The sequence below is a fragment of the Brachyhypopomus gauderio genome, chromosome 7 (assembly GCF_052324685.1).
Source record: "Brachyhypopomus gauderio isolate BG-103 chromosome 7, BGAUD_0.2, whole genome shotgun sequence".
Lineage (NCBI taxonomy): Eukaryota > Metazoa > Chordata > Actinopteri > Gymnotiformes > Hypopomidae > Brachyhypopomus > Brachyhypopomus gauderio.
In genome coordinates, this window is record NC_135217.1 from 69,614 (window position 1) to 95,020 (window position 25,407).

A 25,407-nucleotide genomic window follows, 5' to 3' on the forward strand; every position below is an offset into this window, starting at 1 on the left:
CTAGTAAACAGGAAGTCCTGGGTTCAAATCCCAGCGGTGCCTTTCCTTTATGTAAGCAGTTGTTAGGTCATGACATTTAGCCTCCTGCTGAAGAGCAACTGTCAAAACTTTAACACATACTGTGCTCTGTGGCGCAATGGATAGCGCATTGGACTTCTAGACGCAGGTGTGTGGCCATTCAAAGGTTGTGGGTTCGAGTCCCCCCAGAGTCGTTTTTTCTTTGAAAACAACAAAATTCATCGCTCCTCACTAATGACACCAATCCACAGTAAAAAGCCATGGCGTGGCGCCGTGGCTTAGCTGGTCATAGCGCCTGTCTAGTAAACAGGAAGTCCTGGGTTCAAATCCCAGCGGTGCCTTTCTATTATGTAAGCAGTTGTTAGGTCATGACATTTAGCCTCCTGCTGAAGAGCAACTGTCAAAACTTTAACACATACTGGGCTCTGTGGCGCAATGGATAGCGCATTAGACTTCTAGACGCAGGTGTGTGGCCATTCAAAGGTTGTGTGTTCGAGTCCCACCAGAGTCGTTTTTTCTTTGAAAACAACAAAATTCATCGCTCCTCACTAATGACACCAATCCACAGCTAAAAGCCATGGCGTGGCGCCGTGGCTTAGCTGGTCATAGCGCCTGTCTAGTAAACAGGAAGTCCTGGGTTCAAATCCCAGCGGTGCCTTTCTATTATGTAAGCAGTTGTTAGGTCATGACATTCAGCCTCATGCTGAAGAGCAACTGTCAAAACTTTAACACATACTGGGCTCTGTGGCGCAATGGATAGCGCATTGGACTTCTAGACGCAGGTGTGTGGCCATTCAAAGGTTGTGGGTTCGAGTCCCACCAGAGTCGTTTTTTCTTTGAAAACAACAAAATTCATCGCTCCTCACTAATGACACCAATCCACAGTAAACAGCCATGGCGTGGCGCCGTGGCTTAGCTGGTCATAGCGCCTGTCTAGTAAACAGGAAATCCTGGGTTCAAATCCCAGCGGTGCCTTTCCTTTATGTAAGCAGTTGTTAGGTCATGACATTTAGCCTCCTGCTGAAGAGCAACTGTCAAAACTTTAACACATGCTGGGCTCTGTGGCGCAATGGATAGCGCATTGGACTTCTAGACGCAGGTGTGTGGCCATTCAAAGGTTGTGGGTTCGAGTCCCACCAGAGTCATTTTTTCTTTGAAAACAACAAAATTCATCACTCCTCACTAATGACACCAATCCACAGTAAAAAGCCATGGCGTGGTGCCGTGGCTTAGCTGGTCATAGCGCCTGTCTAGTAAACAGGAAGTCCTGGGTTCAAGTCCCAGCGGTGCCTTTCCTTTATGTAAGCAGTTGTTAGGTCATGACATTTAGCCTCCTGCTGAAGAGCAACTGTCAAAACTTTAACACATACTGGGCTCTGTGGCGCAATGGATAGCGCATTGGACTTCTAGATGCAGGTGTGTGGCCATTCAAAGGTTGTGGGTTCGAGTCCCACCAGCGTCGTTTTTTCTTTGAAAACAACAAAATTCATCGCTCCTCACTAATGACACCAATCCACAGTAAACAGCCATGGCGTGGCGCCGTGGCTTAGCTGGTCATAGCGCCTGTCTAGTAAACAGGAAATCCTGGGTTCAAATCGCAGCGGTGCCTTTCCTTTATGTAAGCAGTTGTTAGGTCATGACATTTAGCCTCCTGCTGAAGAGCAACTGTCAAAACTTTAACACATGCTGGGCTCTGTGGCGCAATGGATAGCGCATTGGACTTCTAGACGCAGGTGTGTGGCCATTCAAAGGTTGTGGGTTCGAGTCCCACCAGAGTCATTTTTTCTTTGAAAACAACAAAATTCATCGCTCCTCACTAATGACACCAATCCACAGTAAAAAGCCATGGCGTGGCGCCGTGGCTTAGCTGGTCATAGCGCCTGTCTAGTAAACAGGAAGTCCTGGGTTCAAGTCCCAGCGGTGCCTTTCCTTTATGTAAGCAGTTGTTAGGTCATGACATTTAGCCTCCTGCTGAAGAGCAACTGTCAAAACTTTAACACATACTGGGCTCTGTGGCGCAATGGATAGCGCATTGGACTTCTAGATGCAGGTGTGTGGCCATTCAAAGGTTGTGGGTTCGAGTCCCACCAGAGTTGTTTTTTCTTTGAAAACAACAAAATTCATCGCTCCTCACTAATGACACCAATCCACAGTAAAAAGCCATGGCGTGGCGCCGTGGCTTAGCTGGTCATATCGCCTGTCTAGTAAACAGGAAGTCCTGGGTTCAAATCCCAGCGGTGCCTTTCTATTATGTAAGCAGTTGTTAGGTCATGACATTCAGCCTCATGCTGAAGAGCAACTGTCAAAACTTTAACACATACTGGGCTCTGTGGCGCAATGGATAGCGCATTGGACTTCTAGATGCAGGTGTGTGGCCATTCAAAGGTTGTGGGTTCGAGTCCCACCAGAGTTGTTTTTTCTTTGAAAACAACAAAATTCATCGCTCCTCACTAATGACACCAATGCACAGTAAAAAGCCATGGCGCGGCGCCGTGGCTTAGCTGGTCATAGCGCCTGTCTAGTAAACAGGAAGTCCTGGGTTCAAATACCAGCGGTGCCTTTCCTTTATGTAAGCAGTTGTTAGGTCATGACATTTAGCCTCCTGCTGAAGAGCAACTGTCAAAACTTTAACACATACTGTGCTCTGTGGCGCAATGGATAGCGCATTGGACTTCTAGACGCAGGTGTGTGGCCATTCAAAGGTTGTGGGTTCGACTCCCCCCAGAGTCGTTTTTTCTTTGAAAACAACAAAATTCATCGCTCCTCACTAATGACACCAATCCACAGTAAAAAGCCATGGCGTGGCGCCGTGGCTTAGCTGGTCATAGCGCCTGTCTAGTAAACAGGAAGTCCTGGGTTCAAATCCCAGCGGTGCCTTTCCTTTATGTAAGCAGTTTTTAGGTCATGACATTTAGCCTCCTGCTGAAGAGCAACTGTCAAAACTTTAACACATACTGGGCTCTGTGGCGCAATGGATAGCGCATTAGACTTCTAGACGCAGGTGTGTGGCCATTCAAAGGTTGTGGGTTCGAGTCCCACCAGAGTCGTTTTTTCTTTGAAAACAACAAAATTCATCGCTCCTCACTAATGACACCAATCCACAGTAAAAAGCCATGGCGTGGCGCCGTGGCTTAGCTGGTCATAGCACCTGTCTAGTAAACAGGAAGTACCGGGTTCAAATCCCAGCGGTGCCTTTCTATTATGTAAGCAGTTGTTAGGTCATGACATTTAGCCTCCTGCTGAAGAGCAACTGTCAAAACTTTAACACATACTGGGCTCTGTGGTGCAATGGATAGCGCATTGGAAGTCCCACCAGAGTCGTTTTTTCTTTGAAAACAACAAAATTCATCGCTCCTCACTAATGACACCAATGCACAGTAAAAAGCCATGGCGTGTCGCCGTGGCTTAGCTGGTCATAGCGCCTGTCTAGTAAACAGGAAGTCCTGGGTTCAAATCCCAGCGGTGCCTTTCCTTTATGTAAGCAGTTGTTAGGTCATGACATTTAGCCTCCTGCTGAAGAGCAACTGTCAAAACTTTAACACATACTGGGCTCTGTGGCGCAATGGATAGCGCATTAGACTTCTAGACGCAGGTGTGTGGCCATTCAAAGGTTGTGTGTTCGAGTCCCACCAGAGTCGTTTTTCTTTGAAAACAACAAAATTCATCGCTCCTCACTAATGACACCAATCCACAGCTAAAAGCCATGGCGTGGCGCCGTGGCTTAGCTGGTCATAGCGCCTGTCTAGTAAACAGGAAGTCCTGGGTTCAAATCCCAGCGGTGCCTTTCTATTATGTAAGCAGTTGTTAGGTCATGACATTCAGCCTCATGCTGAAGAGCAACTGTCAAAACTTTAACACATACTGGGCTCTGTGGCGCAATGGATAGAGCATTGGACATCTAGATGCAGGTGTGTGGCCATTCAAAGGTTGTGGGTTCAAGTCCCACCAGAGTCGTTTTTTCTTTGAAAACAACAAAATTCATCGCTCCTCACTAATGACACCAATGCACAGTAAAAAGCCATGGCGTGGCGCCGTGGCTTAGCTGGTCATAGCGCCTGTCTAGTAAACAGGAAGTCCTGGGTTCAAATCCCAGCGGTGCCTTTCCTTTATGTAAGCAGTTGTTAGGTCATGACATTTAGCCTCCTGCTGAAGAGCAACTGTCAAAACTTTAACACATACTGTGCTCTGTGGCGCAATGGATAGCGCATTGGACTTCTAGACGCAGGTGTGTGGCCATTCAAAGGTTGTGGGTTCGAGTCCCCCCAGAGTCGTTTTTTCTTTGAAAACAACAAAATTCATCGCTCCTCACTAATGACACCAATCCACAGTAAAAAGCCATGGCGTGGCGCCGTGGCTTAGCTGGTCATAGCGCCTGTCTAGTAAACAGGAAGTCCTGGGTTCAAATCCCAGCGGTGCCTTTCCTTTATGTAAGCAGTTTTTAGGTCATGACATTTAGCCTCCTGCTGAAGAGCAACTGTCAAAACTTTAACACATACTGGGCTCTGTGGCGCAATGGATAGCGCATTGGACTTCTAGATGCAGGTGTGTGGCCATTCAAAGGTTGTGGGTTCGAGTCCCACCAGAGTCGTTTTTTCTTTGAAAACAACAAAATTCATCGCTCCTCACTAATGACACCAATCCACAGTAAAAAGCCATGGCGTGGCGCCGTGGCTTAGCTGGTCATAGCACCTGTCTAGTAAACAGGAAGTCCTGGGTTCAAATCCCAGCGGTGCCTTTCTATTATGTAAGCAGTTGTTAGGTCATGACATTTAGCCTCCTGCTGAAGAGCAACTGTCAAAACTTTAACACATACTGGGCTCTGTGGCGCAATGGATAGCGCATTAGACTTCTAGACGCAGGTGTGTGGCCATTCAAAGGTTGTGTGTTCGAGTCCCACCAGAGTCTTTTTTCTTTGAAAACAACAAAATTCATCGCTCCTCACTAATGACACCAATCCACAGCTAAAAGCCATGGCGTGGCGCCGTGGCTTAGCTGGTCATAGCGCCTGTCTAGTAAACAGGAAGTCCTGGGTTCAAATCCCAGCGGTGCCTTTCTATTATGTAAGCAGTTGTTAGGTCATGACATTCAGCCTCATGCTGAAGAGCAACTGTCAAAACTTTAACACATACTGGGCTCTGTGGCGCAATGGATAGAGCATTGGACATCTAGATGCAGGTGTGTGGCCATTCAAAGGTTGTGGGTTCAAGTCCCACCAGAGTCGTTTTTTCTTTGAAAACAACAAAATTCATCGCTCCTCACTAATGACACCAATGCACAGTAAAAAGCCATGGCGTGGCGCCGTGGCTTAGCTGGTCATAGCGCCTGTCTAGTAAACAGGAAGTCCTGGGTTCAAATCCCAGCGGTGCCTTTCCTTTATGTAAGCAGTTGTTAGGTCATGACATTTAGCCTCCTGCTGAAGAGCAACTGTCAAAACTTTAACACATACTGTGCTCTGTGGCGCAATGGATAGCGCATTGGACTTCTAGACGCAGGTGTGTGGCCATTCAAAGGTTGTGGGTTGGAGTCCCCCCAGAGTCGTTTTTTCTTTGAAAACAACAAAATTCATCGCTCCTCACTAATGACACCAATCCACAGTAAAAAGCCATGGCGTGGCGCCGTGGCTTAGCTGGTCATAGCGCCTGTCTAGTAAACAGGAAGTCCTGGGTTCAAATCCCAGCGGTGCCTTTCCTTTATGTAAGCAGTTTTTAGGTCATGACATTTAGCCTCCTGCTGAAGAGCAACTGTCAAAACTTTAACACATACTGGGCTCTGTGGCGCAATGGATAGCGCATTGGACTTCTAGATGCAGGTGTGTGGCCATTCAAAGGTTGTGGGTTCGAGTCCCACCAGAGTCGTTTTTTCTTTGAAAACAACAAAATTCATCGCTCCTCACTAATGACACCAATCCACAGTAAAAAGCCATGGCGTGGCGCCGTGGCTTAGCTGGTCATAGCACCTGTCTAGTAAACAGGAAGTCCTGGGTTCAAATCCCAGCGGTGCCTTTCTATTATGTAAGCAGTTTTTAGGTCATGACATTTAGCCTCCTGCTGAAGAGCAACTGTCAAAACTTTAACACATACTGGGCTCTGTGGTGCAATGGATAGCGCATTGGAAGTCCCACCAGAGTCGTTTTTTCTTTGAAAACAACAAAATTCATCGCTCCTCACTAATGACACCAATCCACAGTAAAAAGCCATGGCGTGGCGCCGTGGCTTAGCTGGTCATAGCACCTGTCTAGTAAACAGGAAGTCCTGGGTTCAAATCCCAGCGGTGCCTTTCTATTATGTAAGCAGTTGTTAGGTCATGACATTTAGCCTCCTGCTGAAGAGCAACTGTCAAAACTTTAACACATACTGGGCTCTGTGGTGCAATGGATAGCGCATTGGAAGTCCCACCAGAGTCGTTTTTTCTTTGAAAACAACAAAATTCATCGCTCCTCACTAATGACACCAATGCACAGTAAAAAGCCATGGCGTGTCGCCGTGGCTTAGCTGGTCATAGCGCCTGTCTAGTAAACAGGAAGTCCTGGGTTCAAATCCCAGCGGTGCCTTTCCTTTATGTAAGCAGTTGTTAGGTCATGACATTTAGCCTCCTGCTGAAGAGCAACTGTCAAAACTTTAACACATACTGGGCTCTGTGGCGCAATGGATAGCGCATTAGACTTCTAGACGCAGGTGTGTGGCCATTCAAAGGTTGTGTGTTCGAGTCCCACCAGAGTCGTTTTTCTTTGAAAACAACAAAATTCATCGCTCCTCACTAATGACACCAATCCACAGCTAAAAGCCATGGCGTGGCGCCGTGGCTTAGCTGGTCATAGCGCCTGTCTAGTAAACAGGAAGTCCTGGGTTCAAATCCCAGCGGTGCCTTTCTATTATGTAAGCAGTTGTTAGGTCATGACATTCAGCCTCATGCTGAAGAGCAACTGTCAAAACTTTAACACATACTGGGCTCTGTGGCGCAATGGATAGAGCATTGGACATCTAGATGCAGGTGTGTGGCCATTCAAAGGTTGTGGGTTCAAGTCCCACCAGAGTCGTTTTTTCTTTGAAAACAACAAAATTCATCGCTCCTCACTAATGACACCAATGCACAGTAAAAAGCCATGGCGTGGCGCCGTGGCTTAGCTGGTCATAGCGCCTGTCTAGTAAACAGGAAGTCCTGGGTTCAAATCCCAGCGGTGCCTTTCCTTTATGTAAGCAGTTGTTAGGTCATGACATTTAGCCTCCTGCTGAAGAGCAACTGTCAAAACTTTAACACATACTGTGCTCTGTGGCGCAATGGATAGCGCATTGGACTTCTAGACGCAGGTGTGTGGCCATTCAAAGGTTGTGGGTTCGAGTCCCCCCAGAGTCGTTTTTTCTTTGAAAACAACAAAATTCATCGCTCCTCACTAATGACACCAATCCACAGTAAAAAGCCATGGCGTGGCGCCGTGGCTTAGCTGGTCATAGCGCCTGTCTAGTAAACAGGAAGTCCTGGGTTCAAATCCCAGCGGTGCCTTTCTATTATGTAAGCAGTTGTTAGGTCATGACATTTAGCCTCCTGCTGAAGAGCAACTGTCAAAACTTTAACACATACTGGGCTCTGTGGCGCAATGGATAGCGCATTAGACTTCTAGACGCAGGTGTGTGGCCATTCAAAGGTTGTGTGTTCGAGTCCCACCAGAGTCGTTTTTTCTTTGAAAACAACAAAATTCATCGCTCCTCACTAATGACACCAATCCACAGCTAAAAGCCATGGCGTGGCGCCGTGGCTTAGCTGGTCATAGCGCCTGTCTAGTAAACAGGAAGTCCTGGGTTCAAATCCCAGCGGTGCCTTTCTATTATGTAAGCAGTTGTTAGGTCATGACATTCAGCCTCATGCTGAAGAGCAACTGTCAAAACTTTAACACATACTGGGCTCTGTGGCGCAATGGATAGAGCATTGGACATCTAGATGCAGGTGTGTGGCCATTCAAAGGTTGTGGGTTCAAGTCCCACCAGAGTCGTTTTTTCTTTGAAAACAACAAAATTCATCGCTCCTCACTAATGACACCAATGCACAGTAAAAAGCCATGGCGTGGCGCCGTGGCTTAGCTGGTCATAGCGCCTGTCTAGTAAACAGGAAGTCCTGGGTTCAAATCCCAGCGGTGCCTTTCCTTTATGTAAGCAGTTGTTAGGTCATGACATTTAGCCTCCTGCTGAAGAGCAACTGTCAAAACTTTAACACATACTGTGCTCTGTGGCGCAATGGATAGCGCATTGGACTTCTAGATGCAGGTGTGTGGCCATTCAAAGGTTGTGGGTTCGAGTCCCACCAGAGTCGTTTTTTCTTTGAAAACAACAAAATTCATCGCTCCTCACTAATGACACCAATCCACAGTAAAAAGCCATGGCGTGGCGCCGTGGCTTAGCTGGTCATAGCACCTGTCTAGTAAACAGGAAGTCCTGGGTTCAAATCCCAGCGGTGCCTTTCTATTATGTAAGCAGTTTTTAGGTCATGACATTTAGCCTCCTGCTGAAGAGCAACTGTCAAAACTTTAACACATACTGGGCTCTGTGGTGCAATGGATAGCGCATTGGAAGTCCCACCAGAGTCGTTTTTTCTTTGAAAACAACAAAATTCATCGCTCCTCACTAATGACACCAATGCACAGTAAAAAGCCATGGCGTGTCGCCGTGGCTTAGCTGGTCATAGCGCCTGTCTAGTAAACAGGAAGTCCTGGGTTCAAATCCCAGCGGTGCCTTTCCTTTATGTAAGCAGTTGTTAGGTCATGACATTTAGCCTCCTGCTGAAGAGCAACTGTCAAAACTTTAACACATACTGGGCTCTGTGGCGCAATGGATAGCGCATTAGACTTCTAGACGCAGGTGTGTGGCCATTCAAAGGTTGTGTGTTCGAGTCCCACCAGAGTCTTTTTTCTTTGAAAACAACAAAATTCATCGCTCCTCACTAATGACACCAATCCACAGCTAAAAGCCATGGCGTGGCGCCGTGGCTTAGCTGGTCATAGCGCCTGTCTAGTAAACAGGAAGTCCTGGGTTCAAATCCCAGCGGTGCCTTTCTATTATGTAAGCAGTTTTTAGGTCATGACATTTAGCCTCCTGCTGAAGAGCAACTGTCAAAACTTTAACACATACTGGGCTCTGTGGCGCAATGGATAGCGCATTGGACTTCTAGATGCAGGTGTGTGGCCATTCAAAGGTTGTGGGTTCGAGTCCCACCAGAGTCGTTTTTTCTTTGAAAACAACAAAATTCATCGCTCCTCACTAATGACACCAATCCACAGTAAAAAGCCATGGCGTGGCGCCGTGGCTTAGCTGGTCATAGCACCTGTCTAGTAAACAGGAAGTCCTGGGTTCAAATCCCAGCGGTGCCTTTCTATTATGTAAGCAGTTTTTAGGTCATGACATTTAGCCTCCTGCTGAAGAGCAACTGTCAAAACTTTAACACATACTGGGCTCTGTGGTGCAATGGATAGCGCATTGGAAGTCCCACCAGAGTCGTTTTTTCTTTGAAAACAACAAAATTCATCGCTCCTCACTAATGACACCAATGCACAGTAAAAAGCCATGGCGTGTCGCCGTGGCTTAGCTGGTCATAGCGCCTGTCTAGTAAACAGGAAGTCCTGGGTTCAAATCCCAGCGGTGCCTTTCCTTTATGTAAGCAGTTGTTAGGTCATGACATTTAGCCTCCTGCTGAAGAGCAACTGTCAAAACTTTAACACATACTGGGCTCTGTGGCGCAATGGATAGCGCATTAGACTTCTAGACGCAGGTGTGTGGCCATTCAAAGGTTGTGTGTTCGAGTCCCACCAGAGTCTTTTTTCTTTGAAAACAACAAAATTCATCGCTCCTCACTAATGACACCAATCCACAGCTAAAAGCCATGGCGTGGCGCCGTGGCTTAGCTGGTCATAGCGCCTGTCTAGTAAACAGGAAGTCCTGGGTTCAAATCCCAGCGGTGCCTTTCTATTATGTAAGCAGTTGTTAGGTCATGACATTCAGCCTCATGCTGAAGAGCAACTGTCAAAACTTTAACACATACTGGGCTCTGTGGCGCAATGGATAGAGCATTGGACATCTAGATGCAGGTGTGTGGCCATTCAAAGGTTGTGGGTTCAAGTCCCACCAGAGTCGTTTTTTCTTTGAAAACAACAAAATTCATCGCTCCTCACTAATGACACCAATGCACAGTAAAAAGCCATGGCGTGGCGCCGTGGCTTAGCTGGTCATAGCGCCTGTCTAGTAAACAGGAAGTCCTGGGTTCAAATCCCAGTGGTGCCTTTCCTTTATGTAAGCAGTTGTTAGGTCATGACATTTAGCCTCCTGCTGAAGAGCAACTGTCAAAACTTTAACACATACTGGGCTCTGTGGCGCAATGGATAGCGCATTGGACTTCTAGACGCAGGTGTGTGGCCATTCAAAGGTTGTGGGCTTAAGTCCCACCAGAGTCATTTTTTCTTTGAAAACAACAAAATTCATCGCTCCTCACTAATGACACCAATCCACAGTAAAAAGCCATGGCGCGGCTCCGTGGCTTAGCTGGTCATAGCGCCTGTCTAGTAAACAGGAAGTCCTGCGTTCAAATCCCAGCGGTGCCTTTCCTTTATGTAAGCAGTTGTTAGGTCATGACATTTAGCCTCCTGCTGAAGAGCAACTGTCAAAACTTTAACACATACTGGGCTCTGTGGCGCAATGGATAGCGCATTGGACTTCTAGACGCAGGTGTGTGGCCATTCAAAGGTTGTGGGTTCGAGTCCCACCAGAGTCGTTTTTTCTTTGAAAACAACAAAATTCATTGCTCCTCACTAATGACACCAATCCACAGTAAAAAGCCATTGTGTGGCGCCGTGGCTTAGCTGGTCATAGCGCCTGTCTAGTAAACAGGAAGTCCTGGGTTCAAATCCCAGCGGTGCCTTTCTATTATGTAAGCAGTTGTTAGGTCATGACATTTAGCCTCCTGCTGAAGAGCAACTGTCAAAACTTTAACACATGCTGGGCTCTGTGGCGCAATGGATAGCGCATTGGACTTCTAGACGCAGGTGTGTGGCCATTCAAAGGTTGTGGGCTTAAGTCCCACCAGAGTCATTTTTTCTTTGAAAACAACAAAATTCATCGCTCCTCACTAATGACACCAATCCACAGTAAAAAGCCATGGCGCGGCTCCGTGGCTTAGCTGGTCATAGCGCCTGTCTAGTAAACAGGAAGTCCTGCGTTCAAATCCCAGCGGTGCCTTTCCTTTATGTAAGCAGTTGTTAGGTCATGACATTTAGCCTCCTGCTGAAGAGCAACTGTCAAAACTTTAACACATACTGGGCTCTGTGGCGCAATGGATAGCGCATTGGACTTCTAGACGCAGGTGTGTGGCCATTCAAAGGTTGTGGGTTCGAGTCCCACCAGAGTCGTTTTTTCTTTGAAAACAACAAAATTCATTGCTCCTCACTAATGACACCAATCCACAGTAAAAAGCCATTGTGTGGCGCCGTGGCTTAGCTGGTCATAGCGCCTGTCTAGTAAACAGGAAGTCCTGGGTTCAAATCCCAGCGGTGCCTTTCTATTATGTAAGCAGTTGTTAGGTCATGACATTTAGCCTCCTGCTGAAGAGCAACTGTCAAAACTTTAACACATGCTGGGCTCTGTGGCGCAATGGATAGCGCATTGGACTTCTAGACGCAGGTGTGTGGCCATTCAAAGGTTGTGGGTTCGAGTCCCACCAGAGTCGTTTTTTCTTTGAAAACAACAAAATTCATCGCTCCTCACTAATGACACCAATCCACAGTAAACAGCCATGGCGTGGCGCCGTGGCTTAGCTGGTCATAGCGCCTGTCTAGTAAACAGGAAATCCTGGGTTCAAATCCCAGCGGTGCCTTTCCTTTATGTAAGCAGTTGTTAGGTCATGACATTTAGCCTCCTGCTGAAGAGCAACTGTCAAAACTTTAACACATGCTGGGCTCTGTGGCGCAATGGATAGCGCATTGGACTTCTAGACGCAGGTGTGTGGCCATTCAAAGGTTGTGGGTTCGAGTCCCACCAGAGTCATTTTTTCTTTGAAAACAACAAAATTCATCGCTCCTCACTAATGACACCAATCCACAGTAAACAGCCATGGCGTGGCGCCGTGGCTTAGCTGGTCATAGCGCCTGTCTAGTAAACAGGAAGTCCTGGGTTCAAGTCCCAGCGGTGCCTTTCCTTTATGTAAGCAGTTGTTAGGTCATGACATTTAGCCTCCTGCTGAAGAGCAACTGTCAAAACTTTAACACATACTGGGCTCTGTGGCGCAATGGATAGCGCATTGGACTTCTAGATGCAGGTGTGTGGCCATTCAAAGGTTGTGGGTTCGAGTCCCACCAGAGTCGTTTTTTCTTTGAAAACAACAAAATTCATCGCTCCTCACTAATGACACCAATCCACAGTAAACAGCCATGGCGTGGCGCCGTGGCTTAGCTGGTCATAGCGCCTGTCTAGTAAACAGGAAATCCTGGGTTCAAATCCCAGCGGTGCCTTTCCTTTATGTAAGCAGTTGTTAGGTCATGACATTTAGCCTCCTGCTGAAGCGCAACTGTCAAAACTTTAACACATGCTGGGCTCTGTGGCGCAATGGATAGCGCATTGGACTTCTAGACGCAGGTGTGTGGCCATTCAAAGGTTGTGGGTTCGAGTCCCACCAGAGTCATTTTTTCTTTGAAAACAACAAAATTCATCGCTCCTCACTAATGACACCAATCCACAGTAAAAAGCCATGGCGTGGCGCCGTGGCTTAGCTGGTCATAGCGCCTGTCTAGTAAACAGGAAGTCCTGGGTTCAAGTCCCAGCGGTGCCTTTCCTTTATGTAAGCAGTTGTTAGGTCATGACATTCAGCCTCATGCTGAAGAGCAACTGTCAAAACTTTAACACATACTGGGCTCTGTGGCGCAATGGATAGCGCATTGGACTTCTAGACGCAGGTGTGTGGCCATTCAAAGGTTGTGGGTTCGAGTCCCACCAGAGTCGTTTTTTCTTTGAAAACAACAAAATTCATCGCTCCTCACTAATGACACCAATCCACAGTAAACAGCCATGGCGTGGCGCCGTGGCTTAGCTGGTCATAGCGCCTGTCTAGTAAACAGGAAATCCTGGGTTCAAATCCCAGCGGTGCCTTTCCTTTATGTAAGCAGTTGTTAGGTCATGACATTTAGCCTCCTGCTGAAGAGCAACTGTCAAAACTTTAACACATGCTGGGCTCTGTGGCGCAATGGATAGCGCATTGGACTTCTAGACGCAGGTGTGTGGCCATTCAAAGGTTGTGGGTTCGAGTCCCACCAGAGTCATTTTTTCTTTGAAAACAACAAAATTCATCGCTCCTCACTAATGACACCAATCCACAGTAAAAAGCCATGGCGTGGCGCCGTGGCTTAGCTGGTCATAGCGCCTGTCTAGTAAACAGGAAGTCCTGGGTTCAAGTCCCAGCGGTGCCTTTCCTTTATGTAAGCAGTTGTTAGGTCATGACATTTAGCCTCCTGCTGAAGAGCAACTGTCAAAACTTTAACACATACTGGGCTCTGTGGCGCAATGGATAGCGCATTGGACTTCTAGATGCAGGTGTGTGGCCATTCAAAGGTTGTGGGTTCGAGTCCCACCAGAGTCGTTTTTTCTTTGAAAACAACAAAATTCATCGCTCCTCACTAATGACACCAATCCACAGTAAACAGCCATGGCGTGGCGCCGTGGCTTAGCTGGTCATAGCGCCTGTCTAGTAAACAGGAAATCCTGGGTTCAAATCCCAGCGGTGCCTTTCCTTTATGTAAGCAGTTGTTAGGTCATGACATTTAGCCTCCTGCTGAAGAGCAACTGTCAAAACTTTAACACATGCTGGGCTCTGTGGCGCAATGGATAGCGCATTGGACTTCTAGACGCAGGTGTGTGGCCATTCAAAGGTTGTGGGTTCGAGTCCCACCAGAGTCATTTTTTCTTTGAAAACAACAAAATTCATCGCTCCTCACTAATGACACCAATCCACAGTAAAAAGCCATGGCGTGGCGCCGTGGCTTAGCTGGTCATAGCGCCTGTCTAGTAAACAGGAAGTCCTGGGTTCAAGTCCCAGCGGTGCCTTTCCTTTATGTAAGCAGTTGTTAGGTCATGACATTTAGCCTCCTGCTGAAGAGCAACTGTCAAAACTTTAACACATACTGGGCTCTGTGGCGCAATGGATAGCGCATTGGACTTCTAGATGCAGGTGTGTGGCCATTCAAAGGTTGTGGGTTCGAGTCCCACCAGAGTCGTTTTTTCTTTGAAAACAACAAAATTCATCGCTCCTCACTAATGACACCAATCCACAGTAAAAAGCCATGGCGTGGCGCCGTGGCTTAGCTGGTCATATCGCCTGTCTAGTAAACAGGAAGTCCTGGGTTCAAATCCCAGCGGTGCCTTTCTATTATGTAAGCAGTTGTTAGGTCATGACATTCAGCCTCATGCTGAAGAGCAACTGTCAAAACTTTAACACATACTGGGCTCTGTGGCGCAATGGATAGCGCATTGGACTTCTAGATGCAGGTGTGTGGCCATTCAAAGGTTGTGGGTTCGAGTCCCACCAGAGTTGTTTTTTCTTTGAAAACAACAAAATTCATCGCTCCTCACTAATGACACCAATGCACAGTAAAAAGCCATGGCGCGGCGCCGTGGCTTAGCTGGTCATAGCGCCTGTCTAGTAACACTGGAACTCCTGAGATTTCAAGGTTCTGAGGACATCACCCCTCCTTCTCCTGCCCAATTAGCAGGACCATACATATGTTAATTTCAGAGCAAGACAGGAGCAGAAAGACAGGCAGGAGCTCTGTGGCAGGAGCTCTGTGGTGCACCAGGTCTAGTCTGTGTGCAGTCTGTGTGCACCAGGTCTAGTTTGTAGTCTAAAATAAATAAATAAAGTTTAGCCCTGTTTCGGCGTTATGTGTGAAGCGCTACATATTGACATAAGTATTATTTAGAGCGGTGAACCATTATCATTAGCGTGGTATTGGCGTTATGTATGAAGCAAGCGTCTCAGATTTTCTTGTGCATGCACTTCAATAGCGCCACACATTTACATGGCTGAACCAACCATTATCACGGGTCCATATTGTTCCCGTGAAACACATTATCATTAGCGTGGTATTGGCGTTATGTATGAAGCAAACGTCCCAGATTTTCTTGTGTATGCACTTCAATAGCGCCACACATTTACATGGCTGAACCAACCATTATCACGGGTTCATATTGTTCCCGTGAAACACATTATCATTAGCGTGGTATTGGCGTTATGTATGAAGCAAGCGTCCCAGATTTTCTTGTGTATGCACTTCAATAGCAGCAACAAAGTAATAAAGGTATAGTAAAGTAATAATTATTTTTACATTTACTTATTTTTACTCATACAGCATAGTAACATAATATTTTTTTGCAGTGTTTATGCTTGTGTTTGACTGATATTTCGTTCGTGTAAATAAGATATTTCGTTTGTGTAAATAACTTAGCGTCATTTATTTATTTTTACTCATACAGCATAGTAATATAATATTTTTGTGTTTTCTTGTGTTTGACTGATATTTCGTTCGTGTAAATAAGATATTTCGTTTGTGTAAATAACTTAGCGTCATTTATTTATTTTTACTCATACAGCATAGTAATATAATATTTTTTGCAGTGTTTATGCTTGTGTTTGACTGATATTTCGTTTGTGTAAATAAGATATTTCGTTTGTGTAAATAACTTAGCGTCATTTATTTATTTTTACTCATACAGCATAGTAATATAATATTTTTTGCAGTGTTTATGCTTGTGTTTGACTGATATTCACGGATTGCCGTGAACCATTATCACGGGTCCAATCAACTTTTATTGTTCCCGTGTATGCAGGGGATTAGCCCGGTTTCGGTTTCGGCGTTATGTGTGAAGCGCCACCTATTATAATAAAGTATAATTAGTATGCGCTGTTGTGGGTGTGTTCTTCAGAGTCATGATAAAAGCTGAAACCCAAAGGCAGGCGACTTACATTTTCACTACTATCCTGTGTGGAGACGACGCAAAACACCATGGCAAGACAGAGGACGTTCACCGGTCAAGAAGTTGCGGCTTTGCTGACCAACGAGGACTGCTGTGAGTCCGATGCGGGAGAAGGACCCTCCTGTTTTTTGACCAGCGATTCATCCGATGAAGAAAGAAGCAGTACATCGGATGAGGTACAACAGAGCCCTCCAAGGAAGAAACGGACACAGGCTGACACCACACCTGCACCAACCGTACGGGCAAAAGATGGAACAGTTTGGGAGAAGGTTGGCATCGCACGCTCTCGTGTCAGCAGCTGTTCGCCTAATTCAACATTTGTTGAGCCGTCCGGGCCTACAGAGCATGCAAAGGTATAGTAACTTCATATTTCTTTCCAGTGTTTCTGCTTGTGTTTGAATGATATTTAGTACGTGTAATTTACCTAGCGTCATTTGTTTACTTTTACTAATACAGCGTAGGATCACAAGCAGACTGCAGAGTTTTCTGTGTTTGCTCGACATGGAGATGCTGCGAATCATCACAGACTGCACTGTCCATGAAGCCCGCAGAACAGACAGCAGCTGGAGTTTGTCGGTCAGCGAGTTTATGGCATTCGTAGCAATCCTATTTCTACGAGCAGTCCTCTGTCCAGTTGGAGCGATGTCGGACTGTTGGTCGGCAAAATATAACATGTACTTCTTTGTATTTGTTCTTTGCAGTGCGCCGTTGACATCATGGACCAGAAGGCGCGTGCATACACAGTGCGCGCAGGAACACGCCGGTGGCCCGTTGCAGTGTTTTATAACATACTTGACCTGGCAGCGATGAACGCGCATGTTTTGTACACGGCATGTACGGGGTCCAGAGAGTAGGAGAGTTTTTATGTGTACTCTTGCTGAGGAACTCCGTCTTCGTTTCCTACAGGAAAAGGAGTTGAAGAGAACGCCACGTCCTTCGCCTGCTCCTGGAAAGAAGACTACGTGTCAGGTGCAGACAAACTGCAACCGGAACCACAGCATAACCCCGTGCGCTGCATGCGGCAAGTACACCTGTCGCAAGTGTAGGGCAGAGTGTCCCTGGCTGTGTGGCAACTGTGTACCTAAAACTACATGAAGGTACGTCGATAAGTATATTTATATATATATGAATGAATTAATGTTTCAATTTATATAGCGCCTTATCTAAATACCCAAGGCGCTTTACAATTGTTAACACAGCTACGTTACAGACAACCAATCACACACACATATATATACACACACACTATTATTTGAACATAACCAAAAATCTCTTCTCTTTCTGTTCCACAGTCGCACATCATGAAACCCGGTGTCACGGTCTGCCCCGCATCTCCTGCCATTTCATGTCTGTTTCCGTGTTAGTCCTCTGTTTATTTCTCGTCGTGGTTGCTGGTTATTTTTCTCATGGTTGCTGGAATTGGATTCCCGTTCTGTTATGACCCATGCCTGTGATATTTTCACAGAATCAATTTATACATGAATGAATTCGTTCTAAATATAACATGTACTTCTGTGCGTGCATACACAGTGCGCGCAGGAACACGCCGGTGGCCCGTTGACCTTGGCAGCGATGAACGATGAACCTGCCGCAAATGTAAGAAAGAGGGTCCCTGGCTGGTACACATGAATAAATTCGTTCAAAATATAACATGTACTTTGTTCTTTGCAGTGCGCCGTTGACAGACATCATGAAGGTGCGTGCATACACAGTGCGCGCAGGAACACGCCGGTGGCCCGTTGCATGCAGCGAGTACACCCTGGCTGTGTAGCAACTGTTGGCTACAACTACATGAAGGTACGTTGATAAGTAGGCCTACATACGTAACACCACATATGTTACGTATTTTTGTCTTCTGAAAGATTTTATTCAAAATGTAAGGTGTACCTTGAATTGTTCTCCACAGCATCAACGCGTGTGTTGCATGCGGCAAGTGCATCTGGCGAGTACACCCTCAACTTCAAGACACCCTCAACTTTCTTGACATTCCACTTCAAGAAACCCGGAATAGACATCCATGTTTGATCAAAATAAAGTTGTTTTACAGCACATGAATTTGTTCTTCCTGTCTTTTCCTCTCCTTTTCCAGTCTGCTGTTTAGATCACAACATTTATCAGCCATATATATAATTGCGCCATATAATTTCTTAGCTTTTCAAACGCGAATTCAAACGCGGAAACAGAAAGTGTAACAAATATTATATAGTGTAGTAAATATACAAAGAGCTTCAAACAATATACAAAGAGGTTCAGACAATTTTATTTATTTTTATTGTTTGACGGGACTCATTTGAGAAACTCTCTACGTGCGCTTGAATTGTATCTTTTGAAACACGAGTCTACAAAATTTCCGCTGTTTGTTGTAGGATCGGTAACATATACAGTCTGCTTGTTTGTAACCAAGTTTTTCGTGAAGTATCACGTTTGGTGCCTTGTATGAGCTTGGAGGTGAGCCGCTTGTGCTTTGGCAGGCGTATGAGCTGGGGGTGAGACGCTTCCACCGCATTACCAAGACAATGGGCGTTAATCTCTTCACAGCAGGGGAGTGGGCTACATGGACCTTACTAAGCCTTGCGAAAATTTTCGCGGCCGTCGGGTTCCTAGTGGTAAACAGGAAGTCCTGGGTTCAAATACCAGCGGTGCCTTTCCTTTATGTAAGCAGTTGTTAGGTCATGACATTTAGCCTCCTGCTGAAGAGCAACTGTCAAAACTTTAACACATACTGGGCTCTGTGGCGCAATGGATAGTGCATTGGACTTCTAGACGCAGGTGTGTGGCCATTCAAAGGTTGTGGGTTCAAGTCCCACCAGAGTCATTTTTTCTTTGAAAACAACAAAATTCATCGCTCCTCACTAATGACACCAATCCACAGTAAAAAGCCATGGCGCGGCTCCGTGGCTTAGCTGGTCATAGCGCCTGTCTAGTAAACAGGAAGTCCTGGGTTCAAATCCCAGCGGTGCCTTTCCTTTATGTAAGCAGTTGTTAGGTCATGACATTTAGCCTCCTGCTGAAGAGCAACTGTCAAAACTTTAACACATACTGTGCTCTGTGGCGCAATGGATAGCGCATTGGACTTCTAGACGCAGGTGTGTGGCCATTCAAAGGTTGTGGGTTCGAGTCCCCCCAGAGTCATTTTTTCTTTGAAAACAACAAAATTCATCGCTCCTCACTAATGACACCAATCCACAGTAAAAAGCCATGGCGTGGCGCCGTGGCTTAGCTGTTCATAGCGCCTGTCTAGTAAACAGGAAGTCCTGGGTTCAAATCCCAGCGGTGCCTTTCCTTTATATAAGCAGTTTTTAGGTCATGACATTTAGCCTCCTGCTGAAGAGCAACTGTCAAAACTTTAACACATACTGGGCTCTGTGGCGCAATGGATAGCGCATTGGACTTCTAGACGCAGGTGTGTGGCCATTCAAAGGTTGTGGGTTCGAGTCCCACCAGAGTCGTTTTTTCTTTGAAAACAACAAAATTCATCGCTCCTCACTAATGACACCAATCCACAGTAAAAAGCCATGGTGTGGCGCCGTGGCTTAGCTGGTCATAGCGCCTGTCTAGTAAACAGGAAGTCCTGGGTTCAAATCCCAGAGGTGCCTTTCTATTATGTAAGCAGTTGTTAGGTCATGACATTCAGCCTCATGCTGAAGAGCAACTGTCAAAACTTTAACACATACTGGGCTCTGTGGCGCAATGGATAGAGCATTGGACATCTAGATGCAGGTGTGTGGCCATTCAAAGGTTGTGGGTTCATGTCCCACCAGAGTCATTTTTTCTTTGAAAACAAAATTCATCGCTCCTCACTAATGACACCAATGCACAGTAAAAAGCCATGGCGCGGCGCCGTGGCTTAGCTGGTCATAGCGACTGTCTAGTAAACAGGAAGTCCTGGGTTCAAATCCCAGCAGTGCCTTTCCTTTATATAAGCAGTTTTTAGGTCATGACATTTAGCCTCCTGCTGAAGAGCAACTGTCAAAACTTTAACACATACTGGGCTCTGTGGCGCAATGGATAGCGCATTGGACTTCTAGACGCAGGTGTGTGGCCATTCAAAGGTTGTGGGTTCGAGTCCCACCAGAGTCGTTTTTTCTTTGAAAACAACAAAATTCATCGCTCCACACTAATGACACCAATCCACAGTAAAAAGCCATGGTGTGGCGCCGTGGCTTAGCTGGTCATAGCGCCTGTCTAGTAAACAGGAAGTCCTGGGTTCAAATCCCAGAGGTGCCTTTCTATTATGTAAGCAGTTGTTAGGTCATGACATTCAGCCTCATGCTGAAGAGCAACTGTCAAAACTTTAACACATACTGGGCTCTGTGGCGCAATGGATAGCGCATTGGACTTCTAGACGCAGGTGTGTGGCCATTCAAAGGTTGTGGGTTCGAGTCCCACCAGAGTCGTTTTTTCTTTGAAAACAACAAAATTCATCGCTCCTCACTAATGACACCAATCCACAGTAAAAAGCCATGGCGTGGCGCCATGGGTTAGCTGGTCATAGCGCCTGTCTAGTAAACAGGAAGTCCTGGGTTCAAATCCCACCGGTGCCTTTCTATTATGTAAGCAGTTGTTAGGTCATGACATTCAGCCTCATGCTGAAGAGCAACTGTCAAAACTTTAACACATACTGGGCTCTGTGGCGCAATGGATAGAGCATTGGACATCTAGATGCAGGTGTGTGGCCATTCAAAGGTTGTGGGTTCAAGTCCCACCAGAGTCATTTTTTCTTTGAAAACAAAATTCATCGCTCCTCACTAATGACACCAATGCACAGTAAAAAGCCATGGTGCGGCGCCGTGGCTTAGCTGGTCATAGCGACTGTCTAGTAAACAGGAAGTCCTGGGTTCAAATCCCAGCGGAGCCTTTCCTTTATGTAAGCAGTTTTTAGGTCATGACATTTAGCCTCCTGCTGAAGAGCAACTGTCAAAACTTTAACACATACTGGGCTCTGTGGCGCGATGGATAGCGCATTGGACTTCTAGACGCAGGTGTGTGGCCATTCAAAGGTTGTGGGTTTGAGTCCCCCCAGAGTCGTTTTTTCTATGAAAACAACAAAATTCATCGCTCCTCACTAATGACACCAATCCACAGTAAAAAGCCATGGCGTGGCGCTGTGGCTTAGCTGGTCATAGTGCCTGTCTAGTAAACAGGAAGTCCTGGGTTCAAATCCCAGCGGTGCCTTTCCTTTATGTAAGCAGTTGTTAGGTCATGACATTTAGCCTCCTGCTGAAGAGCAACTGTCAAAACTTTAACACATACTAGGCTCTGTGGCGCAATGGATAGTGCATTGGACTTCTAGACGCAGGTGTGTGGCCATTCAAAGGTTGTGGGTTCAAGTCCCACCAGAGTCGTTTTTTCTATGAAAACAACAAAATTCATCGCTCCTCACTAATGACACCAATCCACAGTAAAAAGCCATGGCGTGGCGCCGTGGCTTAGCTGGTCATAGCGCCTGTCTAGTAAACAGGAAGTCCTGGGTTCAAATCCCAGCGGTGCCTTTCCATTATGTAAGCAGTTGTTAGGTCATGACATTCAGCCTCATGCTGAAGAGCAACTGTCAAAACTTTAACACATACTGGGCTCTGTGGCGCAATGGATAGCGCATTGGACTTCTAGACGCAGGTGTGTGGCCATTCAAAGGTTGTGGGTTCGAGTCCCCCCAGAGTTGTTTTTTCTTTGAAAACAACAAAATTCATCGCTCCTCACTAATGACACCAATCCACAGTAAAAAGCCATGGCATGGCGCCGTGGCTTAGCTGGTCATAGTGCCTGTCTAGTAAACAGGAAGTCCTGGGTTCAAATCCCAGCGGTGCCTTTCTATTATGTAAGCAGTTGTTAGGTCATGACATTCAGCCTCATGCTGAAGAGCAACTGTCAAAACTTTAACACATACTGGGCTCTGTGGCGCAATGGATAGCGCATTGGACTTCTAGACGCAGGTGTGTGGCCATTCAAAGGTTGTGGGTTCGAGTCCCACCAGAGTCGTTTTTTCTTTGAAAACAACAAAATTCATCGCTCCTCACTAATGACAAAAATCCACAGTAAAAAGCCATGGCGTGGCGCCGTGGCTTAGCTGGTCATAGCGCCTGTCTAGTAAAAAGGAAGTGCTGAGTTCAAATCCCAGCGGTTCCTTTCTATTATGTAAGCAGTTGTTAGGTCATGACATTCAGCCTCATGCTGAAGAGCAACTGTCAAAACTTTAACACAAACTGGGCTTTGTGGCGCAATGGATAGCGCATTGGACTTCTAGACGCAGGTGTGTGGCCATTCAAAGGTTGTGGGTTCGAGTCCCACCCGAGTCATTTTTTCTTTGAAAACAACAAAATTCATCGCTCCTCACTAATGACACCAATGCACAGTAAAAAGCCATGGCGCGGCGCCGTGGCTTAGCTGGTCATAGCGCCTGTCTAGTAAACAGGAAGTCCTGGGTTCAAATCCCAGCGGTGCCTTTCCATTATGTAAGCAGTTGTTAGGTCATGACATTCAGCCTCATGCTGAAGAGCAACTGTCAAAACTTTAACACATACTGGGCTCTGTGGCGCAATGGATAGCGCATTGGACTTCTAGACGCAGGTGTGTGGCCATTCAAAGGTTGTGGGTTCGAGTCCCCCCAGAGTTGTTTTTTCTTTGAAAACAACAAAATTCATCGCTCCTCACTAATGACACCAATCCACAGTAAAAAGCCATGGCATGGCGCCGTGGCTTAGCTGGTCATAGTGCCTGTCTAGTAAACAGGAAGTCCTGGGTTCAAATCCCAGCGGTGCCTTTCTATTATGTAAGCAGTTGTTAGGTCATGACATTCAGCCTCATGCTGAAGAGCAACTGTCAAAACTTTAACACATACTGGGCTCTGTGGCGCAATGGATAGCGCATTGGACTTCTAGACGCAGGTGTGTGGCCATTCAAAGGTTGTGGGTTCGAGTCCCACCAGAGTCGTTTTTTCTTTGAAAACAACAAAATTCATCGCTCCTCACTAATGACAAAAATCCACAGTAAAAAGCCATGGCGTGGCGCCGTGGCTTAGCTGGTCATAGTGCCTGTCTAGTAAACAGGAAGTCCTGGGTTCAAATCCCAGCGGTGCCTTTCTATTATGTAAGCAGTTGTTAGGTCATGACATTCAGCCTCATGCTGAAGAGCAACTGTCAAAACTTTAACACATACTGGGCTCTGTGGCGCAATGGATAGCGCATTGGACTTCTAGACGCAGGTGTGTGGCCATTCAAAGGTTGTGGGTTCGAGTCCCACCAGAGTCGTTTTTTCTTTGAAAACAACAAAATTCATCGCTCCTCACTAATGACAAAAATCCACAGTAAAAAGCCATGGCGTGGCGCCGTGGCTTAGCTGGTCATAGCGCCTGTCTAGTAAACAGGAAGTGCTGAGTTCAAATCCCAGCGGTTCCTTTCTATTATGTAAGCAGTTGTTAGGTCATGACATTCAGCCTCATGCTGAAGAGCAACTGTCAAAACTTTAACACAAACTGGGCTTTGTGGCGCAATGGATAGCGCATTGGACTTCTAGACGCAGGTGTGTGGCCATTCAAAGGTTGTGGGTTCGAGTCCCACCCGAGTCATTTTTTCTTTGAAAACAACAAAATTCATCGCTCCTCACTAATGACACCAATGCACAGTAAAAAGCCATGGCGCGGCGCCGTGGCTTAGCTGGTCATAGCGCCTGTCTAGTAAACAGGAAGTCCTGGGTTCAAATCCCAGCGGTGCCTTTCCTTTATGTAAGCAGTTGTTAGGTCATGACATTTAGCCTCCTGCTGAAGAGCAACTGTCAAAACTTTAACACATACTGGGCTCTGTGGCGCAATGGATAGCGCATTGGACTTCTAGACGCAGGTGTGTGGCTATTCAAAGGTTGTGGGTTCGAGTCCCACCAGAGTCATTTTTTCCTTGAAAACAACAAAATTCATCGCTCCTCACTAATGACACCAATGCACAGTAAAAAGCCATGGCGCGGCGCCGTGGCTTAGCTGGTCATAGCGCCTGTCTAGTAAACAGGAAGTCCTGGGTTCAAATCCCAGCGGTGCCTTTCCTTTATGTAAGCAGTTGTTAGGTCATGACATTTAGCCTCCTGCTGAAGAGCAACTGTCAAAACTTTAACACGTACTGGGCTCTGTGGCGCAATGGATAGCGCATTGGACTTCTAGACGCAGGTGTGTGGCCATTCAAAGGTTGTGGGTTCGAGTCCCACCAGAGTCGTTTTTTTTTTGAAAACAACAAAATTCATCGCTCCTCACTAATGACACCAATCCACAGTAAAAAGCCATGGCGTGGCGCCGTGGCTTAGCTGGTCATAGCGCCTGTCTAGTAAACAGGAAGTCCTGGGTTCAAATCCCAGCGGTGCCTTTCTATTATGTAAGCAGTTTTTAGGTCATGACATTCAGCCTCATGCTGAAGAGCAACTGTCAAAACTTTAACACAAACTGGGCTTTGTGGCGCAATGGATAGCGCATTGGACTTCTAGACGCAGGTGTGTGGCCATTCAAAGGTTGTGGGTTCGAGTCCCACCCGAGTCATTTTTTCTTTGAAAACAACAAAATTCATCGCTCCTCACTAATGACACCAATGCACAGTAAAAAGCCATGGCGCGGCGCTGTGGCTTAGCTGGTCATAGCGCCTGTCTAGTAAACAGGAAGTCCTGGGTTCAAATCCCAGCGGTGCCTTTCCTTTATGTAAGCAGTTGTTAGGTCATGACATTTAGCCTCCTGCTGAAGAGCAACTGTCAAAACTTTAACACATACTGGGCTCTGTGGCGCAATGGATAGCGCATTGGACTTCTAGACGCAGGTGTGTGGCTATTCAAAGGTTGTGGGTTCGAGTCCCACCAGAGTCATTTTTTCCTTGAAAACAACAAAATTCATCGCTCCTCACTAATGACACCAATGCACAGTAAAAAGCCATGGCGCGGCGCCGTGGCTTAGCTGGTCATAGCGCCTGTCTAGTAAACAGGAAGTCCTGGGTTCAAATCCCAGCGGTGCCTTTCCTTTATGTAAGCAGTTGATAGGTCATGACATTTAGCCTCCTGCTGAAGAGCAACTGTCAAAACTTTAACACGTACTGGGCTCTGTGGCGCAATGGATAGCGCATTGGACTTCTAGACGCAGGTGTGTGGCCATTCAAAGGTTGTGGGTTCGAGTCCCACCAGAGTCGTTTTTTCTTTGAAAACAACAAAATTCATCGCTCCTCACTAATGACACCAATCCACAGTAAAAAGCCATGGCGTGGCGCCGTGGCTTAGCTGGTCATAGCGCCTGTCTAGTAAACAGGAAGTCCTGGGTTCAAATCCCAGCGGTGCCTTTCTATTATGTAAGCAGTTTTTAGGTCATGACATTCAGCCTCATGCTGAAGAGCAACTGTCAAAACTTTAACACAAACTGGGCTTTGTGGCGCAATGG

General features: G+C 46.5%; 27 non-coding genes across 27 annotated transcripts; all 27 read left to right on the forward strand.

Annotated features, from left to right (window-relative positions):
• Positions 1-756: 756 nt before the first annotated feature.
• On the forward strand, positions 757-846 carry trnar-ucu (transfer RNA arginine (anticodon UCU)). The gene is given in 2 exon segments: positions 757-793; positions 811-846. It is a non-coding gene; the product is annotated as a tRNA-Arg (tRNA).
• A 227-nt stretch (positions 847-1,073) lies between these two features.
• Positions 1,074-1,163, forward strand: trnar-ucu (transfer RNA arginine (anticodon UCU)). Its single transcript is given in 2 exon segments — positions 1,074-1,110; positions 1,128-1,163. It is a non-coding gene; the product is annotated as a tRNA-Arg (tRNA).
• A 544-nt stretch (positions 1,164-1,707) lies between these two features.
• trnar-ucu (transfer RNA arginine (anticodon UCU)) lies at positions 1,708-1,797 on the forward strand. The gene is given in 2 exon segments: positions 1,708-1,744; positions 1,762-1,797. It is a non-coding gene; the product is annotated as a tRNA-Arg (tRNA).
• A 2,719-nt stretch (positions 1,798-4,516) lies between these two features.
• On the forward strand, positions 4,517-4,606 carry trnar-ucu (transfer RNA arginine (anticodon UCU)). Its single transcript is given in 2 exon segments — positions 4,517-4,553; positions 4,571-4,606. It is a non-coding gene; the product is annotated as a tRNA-Arg (tRNA).
• Positions 4,607-5,783: 1,177 nt separating this feature from the next.
• trnar-ucu (transfer RNA arginine (anticodon UCU)) lies at positions 5,784-5,873 on the forward strand. Its single transcript is given in 2 exon segments — positions 5,784-5,820; positions 5,838-5,873. It is a non-coding gene; the product is annotated as a tRNA-Arg (tRNA).
• Positions 5,874-9,139: 3,266 nt separating this feature from the next.
• On the forward strand, positions 9,140-9,229 carry trnar-ucu (transfer RNA arginine (anticodon UCU)). Its single transcript is given in 2 exon segments — positions 9,140-9,176; positions 9,194-9,229. It is a non-coding gene; the product is annotated as a tRNA-Arg (tRNA).
• Positions 9,230-10,680: 1,451 nt separating this feature from the next.
• trnar-ucu (transfer RNA arginine (anticodon UCU)) lies at positions 10,681-10,770 on the forward strand. The gene is given in 2 exon segments: positions 10,681-10,717; positions 10,735-10,770. It is a non-coding gene; the product is annotated as a tRNA-Arg (tRNA).
• A 544-nt stretch (positions 10,771-11,314) lies between these two features.
• Positions 11,315-11,404, forward strand: trnar-ucu (transfer RNA arginine (anticodon UCU)). Its single transcript is given in 2 exon segments — positions 11,315-11,351; positions 11,369-11,404. It is a non-coding gene; the product is annotated as a tRNA-Arg (tRNA).
• A 227-nt stretch (positions 11,405-11,631) lies between these two features.
• Positions 11,632-11,721, forward strand: trnar-ucu (transfer RNA arginine (anticodon UCU)). Its single transcript is given in 2 exon segments — positions 11,632-11,668; positions 11,686-11,721. It is a non-coding gene; the product is annotated as a tRNA-Arg (tRNA).
• A 227-nt stretch (positions 11,722-11,948) lies between these two features.
• trnar-ucu (transfer RNA arginine (anticodon UCU)) lies at positions 11,949-12,038 on the forward strand. Its single transcript is given in 2 exon segments — positions 11,949-11,985; positions 12,003-12,038. It is a non-coding gene; the product is annotated as a tRNA-Arg (tRNA).
• A 227-nt stretch (positions 12,039-12,265) lies between these two features.
• trnar-ucu (transfer RNA arginine (anticodon UCU)) lies at positions 12,266-12,355 on the forward strand. Its single transcript is given in 2 exon segments — positions 12,266-12,302; positions 12,320-12,355. It is a non-coding gene; the product is annotated as a tRNA-Arg (tRNA).
• A 227-nt stretch (positions 12,356-12,582) lies between these two features.
• On the forward strand, positions 12,583-12,672 carry trnar-ucu (transfer RNA arginine (anticodon UCU)). The gene is given in 2 exon segments: positions 12,583-12,619; positions 12,637-12,672. It is a non-coding gene; the product is annotated as a tRNA-Arg (tRNA).
• Positions 12,673-12,899: 227 nt separating this feature from the next.
• On the forward strand, positions 12,900-12,989 carry trnar-ucu (transfer RNA arginine (anticodon UCU)). Its single transcript is given in 2 exon segments — positions 12,900-12,936; positions 12,954-12,989. It is a non-coding gene; the product is annotated as a tRNA-Arg (tRNA).
• Positions 12,990-13,216: 227 nt separating this feature from the next.
• On the forward strand, positions 13,217-13,306 carry trnar-ucu (transfer RNA arginine (anticodon UCU)). The gene is given in 2 exon segments: positions 13,217-13,253; positions 13,271-13,306. It is a non-coding gene; the product is annotated as a tRNA-Arg (tRNA).
• Positions 13,307-13,533: 227 nt separating this feature from the next.
• Positions 13,534-13,623, forward strand: trnar-ucu (transfer RNA arginine (anticodon UCU)). Its single transcript is given in 2 exon segments — positions 13,534-13,570; positions 13,588-13,623. It is a non-coding gene; the product is annotated as a tRNA-Arg (tRNA).
• Positions 13,624-13,850: 227 nt separating this feature from the next.
• On the forward strand, positions 13,851-13,940 carry trnar-ucu (transfer RNA arginine (anticodon UCU)). The gene is given in 2 exon segments: positions 13,851-13,887; positions 13,905-13,940. It is a non-coding gene; the product is annotated as a tRNA-Arg (tRNA).
• A 227-nt stretch (positions 13,941-14,167) lies between these two features.
• Positions 14,168-14,257, forward strand: trnar-ucu (transfer RNA arginine (anticodon UCU)). Its single transcript is given in 2 exon segments — positions 14,168-14,204; positions 14,222-14,257. It is a non-coding gene; the product is annotated as a tRNA-Arg (tRNA).
• A 5,115-nt stretch (positions 14,258-19,372) lies between these two features.
• Positions 19,373-19,462, forward strand: trnar-ucu (transfer RNA arginine (anticodon UCU)). Its single transcript is given in 2 exon segments — positions 19,373-19,409; positions 19,427-19,462. It is a non-coding gene; the product is annotated as a tRNA-Arg (tRNA).
• A 541-nt stretch (positions 19,463-20,003) lies between these two features.
• On the forward strand, positions 20,004-20,093 carry trnar-ucu (transfer RNA arginine (anticodon UCU)). Its single transcript is given in 2 exon segments — positions 20,004-20,040; positions 20,058-20,093. It is a non-coding gene; the product is annotated as a tRNA-Arg (tRNA).
• A 227-nt stretch (positions 20,094-20,320) lies between these two features.
• On the forward strand, positions 20,321-20,410 carry trnar-ucu (transfer RNA arginine (anticodon UCU)). The gene is given in 2 exon segments: positions 20,321-20,357; positions 20,375-20,410. It is a non-coding gene; the product is annotated as a tRNA-Arg (tRNA).
• A 1,492-nt stretch (positions 20,411-21,902) lies between these two features.
• trnar-ucu (transfer RNA arginine (anticodon UCU)) lies at positions 21,903-21,992 on the forward strand. Its single transcript is given in 2 exon segments — positions 21,903-21,939; positions 21,957-21,992. It is a non-coding gene; the product is annotated as a tRNA-Arg (tRNA).
• An 861-nt stretch (positions 21,993-22,853) lies between these two features.
• On the forward strand, positions 22,854-22,943 carry trnar-ucu (transfer RNA arginine (anticodon UCU)). The gene is given in 2 exon segments: positions 22,854-22,890; positions 22,908-22,943. It is a non-coding gene; the product is annotated as a tRNA-Arg (tRNA).
• Positions 22,944-23,170: 227 nt separating this feature from the next.
• trnar-ucu (transfer RNA arginine (anticodon UCU)) lies at positions 23,171-23,260 on the forward strand. The gene is given in 2 exon segments: positions 23,171-23,207; positions 23,225-23,260. It is a non-coding gene; the product is annotated as a tRNA-Arg (tRNA).
• Positions 23,261-23,804: 544 nt separating this feature from the next.
• trnar-ucu (transfer RNA arginine (anticodon UCU)) lies at positions 23,805-23,894 on the forward strand. The gene is given in 2 exon segments: positions 23,805-23,841; positions 23,859-23,894. It is a non-coding gene; the product is annotated as a tRNA-Arg (tRNA).
• A 227-nt stretch (positions 23,895-24,121) lies between these two features.
• On the forward strand, positions 24,122-24,211 carry trnar-ucu (transfer RNA arginine (anticodon UCU)). The gene is given in 2 exon segments: positions 24,122-24,158; positions 24,176-24,211. It is a non-coding gene; the product is annotated as a tRNA-Arg (tRNA).
• Positions 24,212-24,755: 544 nt separating this feature from the next.
• Positions 24,756-24,845, forward strand: trnar-ucu (transfer RNA arginine (anticodon UCU)). Its single transcript is given in 2 exon segments — positions 24,756-24,792; positions 24,810-24,845. It is a non-coding gene; the product is annotated as a tRNA-Arg (tRNA).
• Positions 24,846-25,072: 227 nt separating this feature from the next.
• trnar-ucu (transfer RNA arginine (anticodon UCU)) lies at positions 25,073-25,162 on the forward strand. Its single transcript is given in 2 exon segments — positions 25,073-25,109; positions 25,127-25,162. It is a non-coding gene; the product is annotated as a tRNA-Arg (tRNA).
• The last annotated feature ends 245 nt before the right edge of the window (positions 25,163-25,407 follow it).